Source organism: Suricata suricatta, chromosome 1, assembly GCF_006229205.1.
Source record: "Suricata suricatta isolate VVHF042 chromosome 1, meerkat_22Aug2017_6uvM2_HiC, whole genome shotgun sequence".
In the NCBI taxonomy this organism is placed as follows: Eukaryota; Metazoa; Chordata; class Mammalia; order Carnivora; family Herpestidae; genus Suricata; species Suricata suricatta.
The window spans coordinates 9,779,100-9,801,098 of NC_043700.1; the positions used below are offsets into that span (position 1 = coordinate 9,779,100).

Below are 21,999 nucleotides of genomic sequence, written 5' to 3' on the forward strand. Positions count from 1 at the left end.
AGGACAAGCATCCATTGCCCCTAACATAGTGGGTGTCACCTAACAGTGACACTATCCCTCCATTTACAAAAACACAGCGCACTAGCCTAACCACCTGACACTTTACTGGTGGCATTTTTCTCAACCTCCAATATCGTAAATTTTATTTCACACTTAAGATGCGTCCACCTATCCGAAGGAGCAAAAAAGAGTTCTTTAAATTCCAGCAGATGTGTTTGTTCCTGAGTTGCCTGTACAAACCTGCCACCGGAAACGACAATCCAGAATTTACAGTTCAAAGTATCAGATGGGAAGAGCTTTCCCTAAATGTTTTCTAATCAAAAGAAAGCCACCTGCAGTTATTCACGTGGTAGGGTATCAGGGAGCCGATTAAGGTTGATCTGCTTGGCTTAAAAGACTTTCAGAAGAACAATGGCAGAAGTTGCAGCCCGCCAGGACAGAAGGGATTCTGTGAAAATTATTTTTTGCATGTTCTGTTTTGTGCAATATCCATCTTGGCAAAATAGAGTGAATATTAATTATTATAGTTACGCATAGATCAGTCAATGGAAGCTTGTCGCTTAAAAGGAAAAAAAACCTAACAAGGGTATGAAATCTTTGAACACTCAGTGCTGTCGGCATCTTTCTCAAATGCTAACACTTTATCCTTTTCCAGATTTGCCTCCATCCTTCCAAATAGATTCAAACTACTCCCCTGGAGCCACTCTCCTCCTAATCAGTAAATTCAGTAGCTTTTCTTTGTCTTTCAACTTGTCCTCTTTGAGGCCTTGAACACCTACCACCCTCTGTCCCAAAACTCTCCTCCCTGACTGTTCCTCCCCAACACTGTCGTTCTTGCTGTCCTTTTAGTCATTTACCTTCCTGAACAGACGCTTTTCTCTGGAGTCCTATTCTCCTCTGGTTTCCCTAAGTAAAATTATTTTTTTTAACTTCTATACTTTAGCTACTTCTCTGCTGCCCTAAATCTTCCAGGTTTTCATCTTAACCTCTCCCTTTATTATAAGAAAGGGAGGGATGATTTCCCATATGTTTTCAGCATCAGAAGGGAAACGTTCTGACAGCGGTTCCTCCGAATGAATATAGCCAGAAATTAACCCCATCTTCTACCTACCGAGGCTTCTCTTCTTAGGAATCTCTCTTCCAGCTAATGGGGTTTCACCCACAGAAGCGGGAACTCTTTGTTTCTCTTCATACCATTTCCTCCAAAATCTAAACTACTAATTTTAATGAGTATTTTTTAAAAGCAGTATTTCTTTTAAATTATCCTTTCTACAGCTCGCTGTAACTATTTTCCTAGTTTTGACAGTGTAAGTAACTGGATTTCTGGGCCCAAATTCCTCTCTCCTTTGAACTGTCATGCACAGTGCTGGTATATTGATGTTTTAAACATGAACACTAACTGTTCGTTCAATTTCAAATTTTCAGTTTCCCATCTCTACGATGTCTTCTTCATTAACAGTACAAGCCGTATACTGTGGTCCAATGGCTCTCTCCGCCATGACTTCCCAGTGCTGCTCATGATGTATTTTATCCCCGTCATTAGTGCCACTTACTGTTTCAGATCTGGCATCTGCCTTTAACTGTGTTTTGTTTTTTGCTTCCAAATTTCTGTGCTTCAAAACCTATTTCTACATGCTTATGATGTGCTTCCTAAATTAAGCTTCTGTTCAAATGCCATATCTGGAATAGTTGTCTGTGGTTACTCAAGTTAGAAGGTAGCATTTCTTGGGGGCACTTGAGTGGCTCAGTCAGTTAAGCTCCTTACTCTGGACTTCTGTTCAGGTCATGATCTCATGGCTCATGAGTTCAAGCCCTAGGTCGGGCTCTGCACTGACAGTACAGAGCCTGCTTGAGATTCTCTCTCTCTCTCTCTCTGCCCCTCTCCTGTTTATCCTGTCTCTCAAAATAAATAAATAAACATTAAAAAAAAAAGAAGGTAGCATTTCTTTGAGCAGTCAGAGTTCATTGTCTATAACTCTGTAGTGGCACATGTCTTTTTATCTTACAGGGAGGGTAAGTCATCTGCTTCTCGGTAATTGCAGAGTAAAAGAAGGGAACACTAAGGTTTCTGTTTTCCCGTGGGTTTTGAGATATCTTTAAAGACAACATAAACTTGACATTTAGGTGAATAATTAGCTTCTAGAGCCTTATTGAATCCCTACCTTTAAGAAATTGGGTAAAAAAGAGGTTAAGCGTTAAGTTTTTCTTGATGCATTGAATAACTCAAATATCGTTTTTTTCAGAGTCTCTTTTCCCTTGAGGACAGATTAATTTATGTTCTTAGATCAAGATAGCATCTACAACAGAGTAAAGCTTCCTGTCATATTTAAATTTTCCTTTACTTATCCATGTATGTTTCCTCTACTTTTCAGTTTACATAGAAAATAAAAAATAAAATAAAGAAATAGGAATTACAAAATATGTATGTAAATGGAATAATACTAAAAGATTTAAAAAAAAACTCTTACTCAGTAAACTGTCTAATTAGCTACATGGGTTAAGAGGATTTAGATACGTTTTTTACAGAATGGGAAATCCATGATACTAACGGCTACTACAACCTCAACTCAAATGGTCTGACTCCAAATAAGGCTTATATCCCTAACCCATTCCTTCTCTGGGGAGCTACAATTCCTTTCATTCCTTAATTACCACAAACTATGACTTTTTAAATTGTATCAAATGTTAAATCACCTCTCAGTTTTCTAAGATTTTATGGCAAAAAACTGTCAATCATCTTTCTGGGTGGTGGTGACAAAATCAGTTTCAGGAATTTATTTTCTAACCACATGCTCCCAGGTCTGTCACAAGAACTAAAAGGAGTTTATCAGAATCTTTAAAAAATAAGATGCGAGAATTCTAAGAGAACTTCTAAGAGTCCCTGTGTCATTCCCTCCTGGCTGAAAAGCCAATATGATAAGAATTCTGTGATTTCTATATACAATCAAATAACAGTCAGCCTGTCTATAACAGTTTAGGTATTATGGAAAACAGAACTTCCTTTAAAATCCAATTTAACAATAATCTGAATGCATGGGTTACGTAAAGAATGTATTAAACTTACATATACATCGTGATGTTATATATGCATATATAATATGTCATATAGGCAAAATGGTAAGACAGCATGAAGATATACAAATATATAATCATATAGACCATTATATAAATTTAGTTTTTGAGGACTGTATAGTCGAAAATTATAACCTTTGAAAGTTCGATTTTATTTTTCAGTTTATTTTTTATAAGGTAACAGAATTCATTCACAAAAACTCATGAGTGGATAAGCACCAATTTCACCTTGTGATTTAAACAAAATGTCTATTTCAGGTAGACAACAGTTTCTTGAGTAAAACTATTCAGTAAGGCAATTTACGTATTTTGCATTATTTATACATGTTAATTCATACAGATTTATGAGTGAACTCTAAGTAGACAACACATTGTTGTATAAAATAATGGCTTCAGGGAATGAGATATATTTGTCTGCTCTTTACACCATATTTTAATAAAAACAGCAAAGATATTTCTTAGGAGCCAAAATCCTATATGCAATAACCCTAGGCTATAAGAGTGGATTTCTCGATTCTGTTTTTCAAGGAAGCAATTTCTGCTGATTCTTGTTAGATAATAATTTGACTATCATCCATGTACTGAAAATATTTTTTAATCACCTCAAAGATGGCTTCAAAACATCTTTCTTCAGCTTTATTGAGGTATAATTGACCAATAAAATTGTAAGGTGTTCACATTTAGAGAACAGAGGAGAAGATGACACCATTATTCTCCTTTTGCGGTAGCAGTCAATGACAGGGATAAATGGCAGGCATAAATTTGCATCATCTTGTGCATATCCACCCACTTCCATTCAGGCAGTTAAGATCATAGGCAGTGGTTTTCAGTGAATTATTCAGTTTCTTGATCTCCTGAGTAACAGTGCTAGTTTTCTCTGACCTCCACTCCCCCTTTCCTTCCAAAGATTCTATAGGTATCCAAGCCCTCATGTTAAATTTCTTCCCATTTGAAATCTTGGAAAGGCTACTGTTTTACTAACCAAACACTGATTGATTCAGTCAGTTACTAATTTTGTCAATGTCTATATTTATCTTGTGGTCAGGGTCATTTAATTTCCAAATATACGAACTCACAGTCTATTAGTAGTTTATTATATTTCCATACAGAAAAAATAATTCAGTTCCATATACAGAAAAATTGATATAAACCTAAGCTGGTTCTCAGTCCATCTCACCCTTTGGTTTTGGGGATTATAACCATGGCTACATAAATTTTAACCCAACCTTCACGTAATCATTCTGGGCTATAACATGTACTTTATTAATTAAGATAACCGATATATAGCACAATAATAGAATCTCAATCCAACATTAGAATTGTTTAGGATTTCCCCACTGAGAGAGGTGGAGCCAACATGGTGCTCACAATCCCATGAGCCAAGACGAGGAATTTTTTCTTTCAAAAATGTTTTGTGAGTATTCTCCAGAGCTCTTGAATTGGCTAGAAAATAAACTAATGTAGATGATAGCTATACACACCCGAACAATGCTAATAAGTACAGCAGCCCCAAATAAAATAAATGATGAATGTACGCAATCAAATCAGTCACTGGTTTGAAAAATCACCTCTTTATGAGAAACCAGGGCAGGTGTAGTTTTTCCTCAGACACCTGGATCAGAAAACAAGTTGCGTTCCCAAATTCCGGTTCCAGTGAGTGCGAGAGAAGTAACGTGGTAATGCAGTTTTTGAGCAATAATAGGCATCATCTGAAGAAAGGAAGAGCGGAGAGAAGAAGGAATTAAAAGAAGAAAAAAATTAAAAATAATTAAGAATACTAGTAAGGTGTAGTAGGAGAGAAGGAAAGAGTGAAGGAAGTATAGAAAAATATATTCTTATTTATTTTAACAGTGGTTATAAAATAGTTAGATGGAGCCACTGTGATAAAATGCTCAGGCGCTCACTGTGACATCAACTTCTTGTCTAGGGCTCTTCCATTTTGAAATGCATTGTATTTGAAACCTACTCTGAATAAGAAGAGATCTATGGCTTCTTCTGTGAAAATGAAAATAGGTACAGAATCTCTTAGGCAGAACCAGAAATTTCTTTACATTTGTTGATCTGTATGTAAGGTCCTAACAAAAAATTAAGAATGTTTTATCTATGACCAAAGGAAAATTTGACATCTCATGTAAATAAGATTTTTGGACAAAAAAATCTAAGGTCTTGGGCTTCTATAACTAACACTGACTGACAAAGGTTTCCAGATCTTTTCTTTAACAGATGAGAAAATGAGTAGCAATTATAGACCAATGAACTTCTCTTAAGTAGCATTTGTTTCATATTTTGATGTATAAATGACATAATATTGTAAGATATTTAAAATCCACAACATGACAATTTGCTATGTATGTATATATGGTTTGAAGGGATTCCTCCACCAAGTTAACCAGCTTGTTGAAAGTTTTTATCATGAAAAGACATTGAATTTTGTCAGTTTTTTTCCACATCAATTGATGTAACCATATGATTTTTTATCCTTCATTTTATTAATGTGGTGTATCATATTGATTGACCTGTGCATATTAAACCATCTTTGCATCCATGGAATAAATTTTACTTCATCATGGTGTATGATCCATTTAATGCATTGTTGATTATGATTTGTTAATATATCGTTGAAGATATTTACATTTATATTAATCAGGCATATTGGACTATAATTTTTCCTTATATATATTATATATTCATATTGGGATACATTTTTCCTTATATGTAATATACATAATATATTATGTTATATTCCTAATATTTCCTTATATAATTTATTCCTTATAATAATTATAGTTATTTCCTTATATTCCTTATTATATATTTCCTTATATTTGTCTGGCTTTTTTTCCTTATATTTGTCATGGTAATACTGGCCTTCATAAAATTAATTTAAACATATTTTCTCCTCTTATTCTTTGGAAAACTTTGAGAATGATTGGCATAGTTGTTCTTTAAATGTTTTGTAGAATTCATCAGCAAAGTCATCTGGTTCTTGACTTTTATTTGTTGAGAGATTTTTGGTTCCTGATTTAATCTCCTTACTAGTGATTTGTCTATTCATAATTTCTCTTTCTTCATGATTCAGTCTTGGCATATTGTATGCTTCAATGAATGTATTCCTTTCTAATAGGTTTTCTAATTCATTGGTATATGATTTTTCTTAGTGGTCTCATGATTCTTTGTATTTCTGTGATATCTATTGCTATGACTCCTTCATTTGCAATTTTATTTATTTGAGTCCTTTTAATTTTTTCTTGTTGAGTCTAGCTAAAATTTATCTATTTTATCTTTTCAAAAAGCAGCTCTTAGTTTCATCAATCTCTTGAATTGTCTTTTTAGTCTCTATTTCATTTAACTGCTTTGGTCTTTATTGGTTCCTTTATTTTACTATCTTTGGGCTTATTTGTTCTTAATTTTATTCATCTCAGATAGGTGATTTCTTTTTTGACTTGTTTGGCCCATTGTTTGTAGAAGAGCATGTTTTTTAATTGCTGCATATTTGTGGATTTTCCTAAGATCTCCTTGAGACTAATTTCTAGAGTCATGGAATTTATAATTTCACTTGATGATAAAATAAAATGATCTGAATAAAGTTCAGAAAATACTGACATTGATATGAAATCCATAATGGTTAAGTGAAACATTTTTCTTAATATTTATTTTGAGAGAGAGGGCATGTGCCTGGGTGCACAAGCAGGGGAGGAGTAAAAAGAGAAGGAAAAAGAGAATCCTAAGCATGCTTTCAGCTGTCAGTGTAGACCCCCTCCCCCCTCAGGGCTAGATCTCATGTATCATGAGATCATGACCTCAGTCAAACTGAAGAGTCTGGCATTTAACCAATTGAGCCATCCAGGTGCCCCAAATCTTCTTTCCATAATATAGAGCTCTTTGAACACTCTGAGTTGAGATTAAACTATTAAAAAGGAAAGATAGGGTCAGCAGTGTGGCTCTGCTGCTTGAGCCTCCAACCCTTGATGTCAGCTTAGGTCATGATCTTATAGTCATGAGATCAAGTCCTGAGTCAGGTTTTGTGCTGGGCGTGGAGCTTAAGATTTTCTCTCATCTCATGGCTCATGAGTTCAAGCCCTGCATCAGGCTCTGTGCTGAGTGAGGAAACTTATTGGGATTCTCATTCACCCTTCCTATCTGTCCCTTCTTTGCTCTCACAAGCATGTGCCCACTCTCTCTTGAAAATATATAAACTTAAAAAAAAAAAGATTCTCTCTCTCTCCCTCTCTCCTTCTGCCTTTGCCTCTTCCCTGCTCGTGCTCTCTTTCTCTATCCATCAAAAAAAATGAGGGGCACCTGGGTGGCTCAGTCATTTAGGCATCTGACTTTGACTCAAGTCATGATCTCAGGGTTTATGAGTTCGAGCCCTGTGTTGGGCTCTGTGCTGACAGCTCAGAGCCTGGAGCCTGCTGATTCTGTGTCTCCCTTTCTCTCTGCCTCTCCTCTGCTCACTCTGTTTCTTTCTCTCACTCTCTCTCTCTCGCAAAAATAAATAAACATTAAAAAATTAAAATTGAAAAAATGAAATGTATCACTCTAAATATCATAGTATGTTTGTCTTCTAAATACAATTTTAATTCTGGTACATTTTCAAAATTATATATTTTAAGGATATAATCTTTTTACTAAAAATTGTGTACATTTAGAGGAATTTGCTTCCCCTCCCTGACCAGAATTACCAATAAAATCTTTTGTACTAAATGAGACAATTCTCACAATTTTGTAAATTGTGTAAGTCTCCTTGTTGAACCCACATTATTCTCAGATTTAGGTGTATAAACATTTAGGTTTAGAAATCTTTACTCTTTGGGTATACCAAAACAGGTTTTCTCTAGACATTCCTATCCTTCTTGAGAAGAGGTAGACACCAAACCAGACAGATACATGAATATGTGGACTTCTGTGCATGTGTGTTTGTTTGTGTGAAGTAAGTGGTTTTACTTTTTAAAAAAGAAAGTAAAGTTCTCTTGGCCTCTTGTCATTATCAGAGATGTATTTGCTCTGTAGAGAAAATTATACACACACATAATACACAACTCTGTTGACCAAATGGTATACATGTTTGGGAATCATGTATGATAGAGATACAGAACAATAGAAGTGTTGTGTTGTCTTTGCTTGCTTGTTTTTTTGGTTTTAAATTATATATATATATATATGTAATTATATATATATACATATAGTTTTAAACTATATATATAGTATGCACTATGCAAAGATGTAAAGTATTATTCTGTAATATATTTGACTCCTTAAAATTTTTTCTTTTGCTTAAAGAAATGATTTATGTACTGCAGTAGATAAACCAAATTAGGACAATATTTTCTTTTCCTAAAGTTTTTAAAGTGTGCCTTTTTAATGGTTTTTTTTGTGTTACTTTTTTGAGTTTACTTCCCTACTTATGAATCAAAACTACTCTCTTAAATATGCATTTATGATATCTTACTGAAAATCCTTAGGTGTTTGGTAACTGAAATACTTAGCTCTTATCACAAACTATACCCCCCCCACACACACAAAAGGTGTTTAATTGCCAATTGCAAAAGTTTGGAGTGGATATCGCTCTTCACCATTATATATGTAAAGGTAGTTACTATGTTGGACTATAATGAAACCCTCATTATGCCCACAATCAGCTCTCCAAAATAAAATCATCTAGCAGGATGATGCAGGTGCTTGCTTTGTGTTATAGAAATCAGTTTAAAGTTTTACATCTCTTCATCTATTTAAAAAGACCAAATTCATCTCTCTGGTTTTGACCGCCATTCAGAGTAAGTCCAAGTGTTATTTATACTAAAAATCCTCCTCTTTGCCCCGCTCCCTGTTTTCACCCTTTCTATTGTCATTGGGGATAGGAAGTAGGAAGAAAATCCTGCTTAGCCACAAAAGTACTACCAACAATTAAAGCAAAACCTACATTATTATAAAGCAACTTCAGAATTCTTGAACCTGACATCAAGTGTCTTCCGACTCTGTAATGAGTGCGTGTTTGTGTGTGTGAAGGAAGTCGATTGTTATGAGACTCTTCTTTTAAGTCGTTTTATAGTACTGTTTTAAAAGCTGAATTTTAAAGTTGGAAGACGGTCTTCTCTGATTCTTGATCTTTATGTGCCAATTCCCAAAATTTGGGGTGTGTTTTGCTTAAGGTTTCTAGAAAAACAGCTGTGTCTGGGAAAATAGAGTTTATTACCAATATGAGATAATGATGGTAGGTAAGTAATTAGGAAATATTACAAAAATTTCCACCAAAATACTATTTCTTCTCTTTAACAACTAAACATTCAAGTGTCACTTTCAAATCATGAATCTTCTGATATGCTGTAATTTGTATTACATTTGGGCCTCTATATTTTTCACTAAAAAATTAAGTAACAAATCACGGCTCAGTAGAAAAGTGTTTTTTTTTTATTTTACACAGTTTTAAGAATTGCATTTTCTCTTACAGCTTCTTTGCTGTACAATTTTTTATGCCTTTGAACTCATGGACAATACTTTCATAGATCTTACAGCACCAACAGCTGTCAAACATGTCATCCCGCAGAATGAAGAATGTCCTTGGCTAGTTTATAGAAGATTGTTACAGAAGATTGTTGTATTTTTACATTCTTTGATGCCATAGCAGTCTGTCTGGAAGTGGACAACTGCATCCTAGGTAATTCGGTTGTGAATCCCTTTTTCTTATTTCAGTGAATCAAGGACTGTCTTATATATGTATTGTATAAAACATATTTTAGAAACTTTTATACCGGCCCACAAAATTAAATTCCTCTACTGTTCTCAGATCCCTGGGGAAAATGGAGACTGTGTGCCAAACAAGTCCTGTTTGCTTTCAGAAGTGTCAAATGTACATCTGTCTAGCTATATACACACACCTTTGTTTTACTCTGAGTTCCTTAACAGTGACAGCAAACACACATTGATGGGAGCTCCAGCACTTTACTCTTGAAACTGCAAGAAAATTTGGTAAGGGACTTTATTTTGTTTCATACTTTAAGGAAGAGAAAGAATTAAATTTACTACTATTTAAAGTAAAAATATACAACTCTGGCGTGATGGCACATCTGTTAGCTGGAAGGGAAACAATAAATGTGCTTTTATTCTGGCCTTTAAATTGTTGCCATAAACTTCTAAAAATATCGAGCAAGTTTACTTATCCAAGCTAGTTTAATTATATTGGCTTATTAAATAGGAAGTGACAGAGGAGCAAAGTGACTTTTAAAAAAGTATTATGATGTCTGATTTATTTTCATCCACATGTGGACACCAGCCAAAATTTAGAAAATGCACTTATTAACTAATTACCTGCTACCATATGTTAATGGAATATAACTGTATTCCCCTGTCATAATTGCTCCCGTGTATTCTGGCCTTAATTTTCTTTTTCTGAATATGTTTATTTTTAAATTTTTTAGCTTAAGCATAATAAAAATATATATTCTGGGATTGTGGTGCACATTTAATGAGTTAAAATTCTTTTTCCTGCCTGGGAGGGAGTCCACAGAATTGTGAAAAAGCTTCTCCAGGAACCCAGGACAAGTCTGGGGACTAATCATAGGACCACTTCTCTTAGCCCAGTGGTTCACGTTATCCTTTGTCCCACTTAGCTCCCTGCATAAAATGACTACCCATATGTGCTTTCTAGAACTGGAAAAAGAAAATAGAGAATTATCAACATCATCAATTTCTGCTGCAAGTTTTCATCTCTAAAATCCCTGTGTGAATCATTATAATAAACATATTTGTGTTTACCTGTTTTTTACTTATTACTATGTTTCCTCCATAAACTCCCTTGAATCCCCAGTATGTCTCATTTCTAGAGTCCATGACTATAATAGAAATAAGATCCTCTTACTTCTCTTTCTCTCATTCTCTACCCATTTTCTTACTTTTCTAATTTTCCCCCCTTTATTTGTTCTCATTAAAAATATATATGTGTGCAGGGGCACCTGGGTGGCTAAGTCGGTTAAGTGTCCAACTCTTGACTTAGGTTCAGGTCATCATCTCATGGTTTGTGTGGGTCTTGAGCTGATAGCATGGAGCCTACTTGGGATTCTGTCTCTCCACACCTGTGTCCCTCCCCCATTCATGCTCTCTCTCTCTCGCTTCTCTCTCTCTCCCTCTCAAAATAGATAGATCTATCTATTGATCTATCTATCTACCAATCTATATTGATTAACACGAACTATTTACATGATAGAGTGCCATAGTCAGATTTGAATCATCCGTGTCTGAGGGTTTTGCTTTGAAATATTTGCAGGGGAGCCTCAGGATCCCTGTCAGAATCTCATTGTTTAAGGAAAAGAATAAAATAGAATAGTAATAATAGCTACCTTATTTAGGTACGGGCTCCAGACTTGACAGTGTGTATCAGTGTTGTGTGGCATCTGGACTAGCCCAAGTGCTTATTAGACTCTGCCTTTTACAATCCTGCCTCGTCCACATATTTTCTCCCTACCTCTCTCCTGTTTTGAATAGTATTTTGTGTCCAAATGTTGCAAGTCTTTGATGCTTACTAATCCCTCTCTTCAGTAAGTTAATTGGAAATCAACATATCAAACATAATGACAGAACTCATACCTAAATATAAAATGGAATTTGATGTTTTCAAATGACAGTTGTCAGTTAAATAAATCCCAAGTTATTTTTTTAAGTTTGTGTATTTATTGAGCACATTGGACAATTATTTGTCAGGCATTGGGGATAGAGCAATTAGCAAAACCAAGCAAAATCCCTTTCTTCATGAAATGTGTATTTTAACAGGGGGCAGAGGAAGACAAAAAAATATGATAAATAAGTAAAATATATATGTATCAGAAAAGTACCCAAAAGGAAATAATAAAGTGAAGCAGGACAGAGTTGAGAATGAAGGGCTTTAGGTAGATTTATAAGTAAAGCCTCACTGAGAAGGTGATACTAAAATACAGATCTTATAGAAGTGAATGAACAGGCTGTGTGGACATTTGGGGAAGAGAACTCCAGGCAGAGGCTGTAGCAAGTCTGAAGGCTCAAAATGTGAGTGTGTTTTATGTGTTCTAAAGTCCTTAAGGAGAGCAATGTAGCCAGAGTTGAGAGTAAGGAAAAGAGCATGGGAAGGAAGGTCACAGATGACCAGGGGCCAACCTATGCATGGCCTTTTAAACAGTGTTCAAAGCTTTGACTTTCCATCTGAGCAAAAATGGGAATTCATTTGAATGTTTTGAGCTGATGAGTGACATGATGTGATTTTTATTGGAATTAAACTTAAAGGATAGCATAGCTGTTAAGAGAATGGATTCTGGTAGCAGATAGCCTAGGCATTCCTGAGGTTCATCAGCTATGGGGTCTTCCTCAGTTTGCTTTGCCTTACTGTGGCTCATCATTTTTGGGATAAACTAGGGGTGATCATTGTATTAACACCACAAAAGTATCATAAGTAATGAATTATTTGGTGCTTATAAACCACATAGTATGGAGTATTCAGTGATTGTTAAAAAAATAGAGGCACTATGTTTGCTGTTTTAAAACATAGACTGTGTGGGTCAAATTACAAAGCAAAGACACCTTTTAGGAAACTGTTAAAATGATGTTTTAGAGAAACCATTTTGGCTTGAATTAGGGCAGCAGAACTATTAAGTGGTAGAAAGAAGTGGTTAGTTTCTGCAGATATTTTAAAGGTAGAGCCCATAGAATTTGTTTAGCTTAAGGGTGCCTGGGCGGTTCAGTCCGTTAAGGTCCTGATCTCACAGTCCATGAGTTTGAACCCCATGTCGGGCTCTGTGCTGGCAGCTCGGGACCTCGAACCTACTTCTGATTCTGTGTGTGTGTGTGTGTGTGTGTGTGTGTGTGTGTGTGTCCCACCCCATTCTGACTCTCTCCCTCAAAAACAAATAAACATTTAAAAAAAAAACAGTAGTTTGTTTAGCTTAGATTGAAGTATGAGAGTTAAAGAGCAAAAGCTGAATGTTAGGCTAAGTGATTGGAGGAAGACGATGTCTTAACACAGAGAAGAGGATGAAGAGGAGGAAGGGCAAGCTTGGGACTAAGATGGGCAATGTTTTTGGATGAGAGAGTAGGTTTATTTGAATTTATTTGTAAGTTTTGTTTTGTTTTGAATTTTGGTTTTGTTTTATAACATTTTAAGTTGGAGATTCCTGTTCGATATCCAACTAGAGATTTCAAAGTTTGGGGAAATAAGTAATTCTGGAATTCAGGGAAGATTTTAGAGCCAGAGATTTGTGACTCATTAGCCCGTCTAAAGGTAAGAGAACTGGTGAGGTGCAGAGGAAGTACAGGGAGAGAAGAGCCTGGGAACTAAGTTCTGGGGCACTTGTAGCACCTAGATGTCAGGGAGACAATGAGGATGCATAAGGGGGCAACCTTTGACATAAAGGTTGTCGCCTTTGACATGCGCCATTTCTGTATGGCTATCGGGGTGAACTAAAAGTAGTGAGGTCTATGGCAAATGTCAAAAAAGGAGTTAGAAATAATTCACACAAGGAACTCTTCTGAGTGATATTCATGTAAAGACAAAAAGAAAAGGAATATTAGCTAAAGGGGGAAAGGGATTAAATCATATTTTATTCACACTATAAAGAGTTCCATGACTTTATGCTCTCAGCAAACATCCTGTGGAGATTATTTTTTAATTGATGATGATGCAGGGGGAAATGAAACAATTTCTGGAGCAAAGTACTTCGGTAGGTAAGAGTTATGAACTTTGTTTAATTAACTGAAAGAATGGCCAAGTGAATCAAGGCTATCAAATCAATGTAGGTATGTATGTGGAGCTTTTCATTTTTAATTGTCCTTTAGGCAGAAATATTGTGAGCTATCTGCACAGCTCATGTTCTATCTTCTATGGGAGCAAATTCTGACAAACCACCGCATCACCCAGGTGGATTCCAGGAGCCAGTTTTGAAAGACATGAAACTATTACCTTTGCCGTGGTTGAATGGATCAAGAATGGACACCAGGCATAGTATAGACTAGTATGGGGCACCTGGGTGGCTCACTCAGTTAAGCATCTGACTTATTATATCAGCTCAAGGTCATGATCTCATGGTTTGTGAGTTTGAGCCCCAGGTCAGGCTCTGTGCTGACAGCTCAGAGCATGGTTGGGATTCTGTCTCCCTCTCTCTCTGTCCTTTCTCAACTTTTCTTTCTATCTCTCTCAAAAAAAATACACACACACACACACACACACACACACACACACACACCGGGGGGCGGGGGGACATAGACCAATAGGATTTTCTCCTACCATTTGGAATTGTAATTGAGGGATTTCAGTGAGCTTTTTTCTACACCTGTCAAGGTACAGGCACCTGAGGTGTACCTGTCAAGGTTCATCAGAAAAATAGAAACCGTGCAATGGTTTTTGAAAAGAGGAACTTTAACAGAACACATTGGCTGGTGAGATATTAGCAAACTGAAAGAGCAAACAGCAAATCCCTAAGGTAAGGTGGGGGTCATCACCTGCACCAAATGGGATGTGTTTGCATCCTGCCTGCAGAGCTGACCCCGCTCCCGTGTCGATCCCCGGGAAAGCTGACTTGGCCCAGAAGCTAGCACCCACAGGCAACAGAGAAGAGATGGAACTACCAGAGTCTAGGAGCTCGAAGAACCTCATGCCTCCCAGGGGCGCATCACATGCCTGCGGCTCAGGAGAGTCGGGGGTTGTCCACCAGACGCTTGGGTCTAGTGAGAGCATGCCTGCTGCCAAGGGCGCTGGAGGTTTCTACAGAGAGACAAAACTATAGGTGCCCTCACTTACCAAGGTGACAGTAACACGATACGGACATTTAAAATGCCCTTCCCCCATCCTCCTGACTTTCCACATTCTAGACACATCCTAGTGCCCTCTAAGTCTGGCAAATGTCTCTCACAAGCCCCAGCTCCAGCCTCACAGGGAAGGGAAAAGGTGGCCTTAGCACTGAAGGACAGCAGGCAGATACCCAGTACTGCGTGTACCCGGAGGGGTTTGGCCAGAGACCTCCTCCACACATGATGTGGATGGAGAGAGGACACAGATGCCATCGCGCAGGGAGTGAAAAGATTTTTTTTCCCCAACTGGATACAGAGCAAATGAATATGTATTTCCTACTGGTTCTATAGTTCCCAGTTCCAACCACGAAGACCCAGCTGAATTCCCATGCTTGGATTTTACAAGGCATTTTTATATCCTTAAAATTAAGTCCTTCTTCAATTTGTCTAGCTACAGCACTTAGGAAAATATCTGGCACATATTAAAAGTCAAAAAAATATTCACTGATAGTGAAATTGGATATTGTTTTTGGAAACCGTCATGAACTGCTCTGTTACAATAGTCTATGTGTCTGTGCTGTCCCTGATGGTAGGCACTCAAATGCAGCTGAGCGCTTGGAATGTGGCAGTTTAGGCACCAAATTTTTGTATTTTATTTTATTATTTTATTTTGTTTTATTTTACATTTAAGTTTAAAAACATACTTGAGTCACTTTTTGGGAAACATGTATGTTTGGAACAACTGGATTTGTGACTCTTTTTATGAATGTAAATTTTATGAAATCTAAAAATGTCAGATGTTTCTGATCAGAAGGTACATTCAAATAGGGATGCATAAAGAAGAATTTCAAATATCTCATTAAATTTTTGAAAGTTTTTAAATGTTTTTTGTTTATTTTTGAGAGAGAGAGACAGAGTATGAGCAGGGGAGGGGCAGAGAAAGAGAGAGACACAGAATATGAAGCAGGCTCCAGGTTCTGAGCTGGCAGCACAGAGCCCGACACGGGACTCAAACTCATTAACTGTGAGATCATGACCTGAACTGAAGTCAGATGCCTAACCAACTGAGCCACCTAGGCGCCCCTCATTAAAATTTTTATATTGATTCTGTGTTGAAAGAATAATATTTTGGATATGTTAGGATAACTAAAGTGCAATACTAAAATTAAATTCACCTACTTGTCTTTATTTTTAACGTGGCCGCTCAGAAGTAGAAAAGCACACACTCAGCTCACATTTCTATTGGGCAGTGCTGCTCTAGACCCTTGCTAGACTAAAAGTATGTTCCATGGACTAGTAACGTATGCATCATCTAGATGCATTGTCTGAGGTCATTCCCAAAAACCTGAATTTGAATCTGAATTTGCTGTTTAATAAGATCTCCAGGCGATTTGTGTGAATGTTATAGTTTGAGAGGCACTGCTCTAAGCTACTTTCATACTCATTAGTTCCTCTCTAGCAAATATCAAATATAGTCTGTATAGCCTGTTTTGAAACATGGTTTGGTATTGAAAATTGGAGCTTAAAACGTTCAGAAAACAAGTGTTTGGTAAACAGGGACATAATATCTGTTTAACACGGAACTTGCACTGACTGTAATACACGATTGTTCCCAGCCTATGGCCTTAACAGGTTATGGCACAGGGCTGTCACTTTGTCACAAGGACAGCAGATTAGCGCCGTATGTCCTAACAGAGCTAAACTCAGCAAGCTGCATGGGGACCTCTGCTACATGATGCCGTTTCACTCTGACTTTTGTCCCTTTGTCTCAGCGCAGTCCAGTGAGTTGTCTTGGAAAGATTTTCTGGAAAGTTCTCCCTTTGTAAATTTCAGTTTTTCTTTGTAATGAGCATCTTTAACCCTTCCTTTTCCCCTCTTCCATCAACTTGCTTTCCTGTTAATCCTGAAGTTAAATCTTATATTGATCACTGCACATTTTCATTTATCAGAACTTTATCCTATCTCTTGAGCAATACTGATGTTATTAGAATTATTATTTCTGTTTGCTCTCTGATTACACAGCTCTCGCCTTATTTTTTTAAGTCTTGAAATTGTTAACGTGTGATTTTGTGGAATGCACTGTGTTCCATAAATCTTACATTGCCTGAGCATAAATACCTGTATTCACTATGCTTTTGTAAATTGTGGTGACACTGGGAACCAGAGACATCTTTCCCTGCTTTGTGCCTCAACTGTTTGCTTGTGGGATCACTTCCAAAGAAGATTGTAGAATATGAGGGGTGATTGCTGGAGAAATTGTTTAATACAGAAATAGATTTTCAACTCTTCTTAATTTATTATTTATAATGTGCTTAATTCCAAAAAGGATCTGAGGCTGACTACAATAACAGACACAGATTCAAAAGGCCAATTAAACAGTCGAGTAATAATTAAAGGGGTAGATGGAAGGAAAAGAGGAAATATAGTTATACTAGAAAATCTTGACTAAAAAGCTATTATTTCTGAACAATAAGCATCTGCAAGCTTACTTGCAAATAGGGCAAAATATCCCAAATAACACAATAAATAATGCGATATTTGGAAGATGTTATATAAATAAAGGACATGGAAAACCTCCGTGGGTACTTTACACAAAACAAGCCTCTGAGAGCTACAAAAATATATTCTTCTAAACGCTATTTCTTATACTAATTTCCATCAAAAGCTGAGTATTGACTGTACCATAGTTCTGTAAGGCAGCTCTAAGAGGAACTGATGAAACCTTTGTTGATTGAAAAAGAAATTTAATACCTACTCTATGTCATACATTGAGCTAACTGCAAAGGCTGTGGTGATAGAGAAAGAACACAGGGCTGTGGTACTCATGGAAAGTTCAGGAAAGAAGACACGCCTCAAACAAGCACCGGGAAAGTGACGTTTAAAACTTTCAGGACGCTATGAGAGCATATATCAAGACATTTTATCCTAGACTGAAGGTCAGGGATACTTGCTGGAGGAAATGACATTTAAGCAGAGACTGAAAAGTAAGTTAGAATTCTCCAGGCTAAGGGAGCAATTTCTGTAAAGACTCTAAAGTGAGAAACAAGGGCCGCGTGCTTGAGGGTGCACAGGGAGGTTGGTAAGTGCTGGAAAGGTGGAAATGGAAAAGATACTGTGGACCTGCCAAGATTTTACTCTTACTCATAGGGATGGGCTGGGGGGTCTAGAATAGAGAGTTGTTAAAGTGAGCTAGCACATTAAAAAATATTCTGCTAGAGTAGAGTATAGACTATATGAAAGGGGCACCTGGGTGGCTCAGTCGGTTAAGCATCTGACTTCAGCTCAGGTCATGATTTCACAGTTCATGAGTTCGAGCCCCATGCTGGGCTCTGTGCTGACAGCTCAGAGCCTGGAGCCTGCTTCAGACTTTGTACCTTCCTCTCTCTCTGTCCCTCCCCTGCTCATGCTGTCTCTCTCTCTCTCTCTCAAAAATGAATAAACGGGGGCGCCTGGGTGGCTCAGTTGGTTGAGCCTCCGACTTCGGCTCAGGTCAGATCTCACGTTCGTGGGTTGGAGCCCCGCGTCAGGCTCTGTGCTGACAGCTGGCTCGGAGCCTGGAGCCTGCTTCCAGTTCTGTGTCTCCTTCTCTCTCTGCCCCTCCCCCTCTCATGCTCTCTCTCTGTATTAAAAATAAAAAAAAATGAATAAACGTTTAAAAAAATTTTAAACATTATATGAAGCTTTACTGGACAGAAAATGCCAGTTTTAAGACTATTGAAATGGTCCAGATCAGAAATTGCAGTGGTTAGGCTCAGACCAAGATGGTGGGAGCCAAGGTGAGGAAACAGATGGTTGGAGATGGAACAGACGAGACCTGAGTTTGTGAAGAAATGAGTCAGGGGCTCTCCCCAAAATCCTTACTGCGGGAACATTTTTCAGGATAATACATATTGGAAGTTTCATGGTGATTCTCTATGTGTGGACTAGATGGACACATGAGTTCTCAAAGTAAGGTATTTTTTTCTTTTTTCTCTTTCTTTTCTTTTCTTTCTTTTTCCTTTTTGATCGAAAAGCAGTCAGTGCTGCCATTAGATATCTTTTTATATAAGACTATTTTATCTCTGCATAAAGCTGTTGTTGGTACATTAAAATACAAATCATAGGGACATATTGCATCCTTGGATTAGTGTCTTATGCTAACTAATAAACCACCAGATTGCCTACCTTTACTTGATGTTATAAAGCAAGCCAAGTTCCAATGGGAGGACCATAATTAACTATTTGAATGAATGAATGAATGAATGAATCTTGAAGCAAGCAAATGGGAAAAATTACCTACTTGCTTTTGATAATTGAAGAATGACCTGGAAGTCACACAAATTTAGCAGAGATAGAATGACATTCATAACTTTAATATACTCCTGCTTGTGTTATAGGTAATGAGTTAATCATCCAACTTCATCACTAAGACCTGGTCATAGTCATGATTCTTCAAAAACCTTATTGTTTTTGTGCTGGAAATCTATCTGTCCTCATTCAAAAACCTTATTGTTTTTGTGCTGGAAATCTATCTGTCCTCATCCTAAAGATCTATTTTCTTTACTCATGAAGTAATGGACATTAATAAATCATGTGAGTCTTTTCCGTTTATAAGGAACTCCTGCTTTCTAAATTACCATTTTTCCCTGAGGAGCAAGACTTCTAATTGAGGCAAGTTCCCGGATATATTTTATGTTCTTGTAATTATTTTAAAACATACAGCAATAAAAAAGTTACGTGTCTTCAGTGTATTTTTATGTATCTTGTCATCTTACACGTTCAAGTAGCATTCACTTTTTGAAATCATTTATTTCTTTTCTTCCAAATAAAGATGTTATTCAATAAAGGTTCATAAAAATGTGTACATATATTCCATTTCATAAGCATGTTTAAGTTTATTAAATATTTTAAGCATTTTAAAATTTCATCATAAAATTTAAGTTCTGAATTTATTACTCATTTACTTGAAACTGCCAGATCAATTGTCCAATTTGCAAATGGAAAATTAACAAATTAATTTAATTCAGCTCTTAATGCATACGTTTTATGACAGTGAATATAATGGATGGCACATGTTACCTAGAGGACTTTTAAATTAGTTCACAAAGGAATTTTCACATCTCTGCAAATGGAGAGTTTCATTCTGAGATATGACTTCTTTTATCAAAAATTCATGAAAGATCCAAAGCATCCTTGTGTTGGGGACCCAATGTATAAAGCTTTGAAACTTAAAAAAAGAAAAAGAAAGCAAAAGTAAAATAAGGCCTTTGTCAGTCAGGATCTCCATAAGTACATGAATTCACCCTAGATAGTTCAAAAAAGATGCTAATGTGGAAATTATTTGCATATTTATAGGCAAGGTGAAGGGAACACACAAAGGACACTGAGGTCCACACTATGCAGAGCAGGAAGCTATTATGGCTCCTTGGGCTTAAGGAAAACGGACTAATGGGCTCATGTTAGTAAATCTCTATGAGAATGGAAATAACAAAGAAGTGTATTAGTTAGGGATCTCCAGAGAAACAACCAATAGTATATATCCATTAAATAATCAATTAATATATAATTTATCTAACTAGTAAATACTTATCAACAATTAAGCCATCTATTGATAATCAAATTAACTATTTATTTAATAGTAAATTAATCAATGTGTTTTAGTTAATTAAATGATAGATTTATCTTAATGCATTAGTCCATGTGATTGTGGAGGCTTGGTGAGCCCAAATCTAATGGGTTAGTTTAGCACACCAGGGACTTAGAAGAGTTACAATTCAAGTAACTGACAGAGTTACTTACTTCTTGGTCATGGGTATACCAGCTTTCTGTTCTATGCAGGCCTTGAACTGACTTGATGAAATCCACCTACATTATGAAGGGTAATCCTCTGTACTCAAAGTCGATCCATTTAAATGTAAATCTCATCTAGAAACATCTCACAGAAATACCAAGAATGATGTTTGACCAAATATCTGGGCAACATGGCTCAACCAATTTGACACATAAAATTAGCTATGACTTGTAGGGACTTCACCACAGGAGGTAGTCTTGGAGGGGCAAAGCAGTGGCCAGATCCATAACAGTTCAGTGAGAAAGTAAGGAAAAAACAACTCTGTCTCAGTTACCTTTGGATCTTCAGAGTAAAAAAAACCAAATGATAGAGCCTCAGATTATTACAGAATTCTTCCTTTACCCTGAATGGTACTCAAAACTACTGACCACACAAGTACCTAGCAAATAGGTTAACTCAGTACACGCCCAAAAACCTACCCCAAAGGCCCCGTTTATACTGTTGGGCAGTGAGGGGGGGCAGCTATTTGACGTTAACTGCTATGAGATCACATAGTGAGATGTAGAACACCCATTCTCTAGAAACAACATGGCGGGCGCCTGAATTACCATGGAGTTTTTCTCCCATTCTTGACATACATATATCTTAATAAACCATTTAGGATACTTTATATGTGCTACTCACAACATCCATTCAGCATGAGGACATGAACATATTAATCCTGTGTGACATTTTATGGGATATCAAGGTGAGCCAGACCTGCTATAATAACAGAATTATTGTAGTGAGAGAGAGGTGACATAGTCCACAGACAAAGCAATAAAGCTACACAGGTTTCTATCCCAGACTAAGGTGAACTCTTTATTTTTATTCTTACATGTTACACTGAGAAAGGCACACTCCCTCCTTAAGAGTTGCACCTAGGAATCTGCAAGAGGCTGTATTGCTTCTTTTAGCAATCACTTTTGGTGTCATTCATGTCCTTTTATATAGAACAGGCTACCAAGTGGCACAGAAATGCATTAGGATTCACTATTTATTCATCTTTCACGATTTGATAATGGCACTAATCTTTGCAATTTCTCTTCAGTAATGCAATGTTGCTATGGTTCAGTACTTGGCAATGTGTATGTGTGTGTGCATGTGTGTGTGCACCTGCGTGCTCCCATGAAATAGAGGAGGAACAGTTCCATGGGATTCCACTTAGCACTTGCTATTATAGTAGCTCTCACCCAGTGAGTCAAGAACCCAGTGCATATATTCTACAAATTGTTAAGTGTGTCTCTTCCCAATACACATTCAGGTCTAGGAACACAACTGTAAATTGTGAATGACAGTGTACTAGAATCTCTGAAAAATTTAGGGTAAGTTCTCTTTTATCATCTGTCCTTCATAGACCCCCCCATTCTGAC

General features: G+C 36.8%; 1 long non-coding RNA gene across 1 annotated transcript; it reads right to left on the minus strand.

Moving 5' to 3' along the window:
• Window positions 1–4,144: 4,144 nt before the first annotated feature.
• LOC115301972 lies at window positions 4,145–21,057 on the minus strand. Its single transcript, XR_003913434.1, has 2 exons — window positions 20,596–21,057; window positions 4,145–4,781 (listed from the first exon to the last, which is right to left on the minus strand). It is a non-coding gene; the product is annotated as an uncharacterized LOC115301972 (long non-coding RNA).
• Window positions 21,058–21,999: the final 942 nt, after the last annotated feature.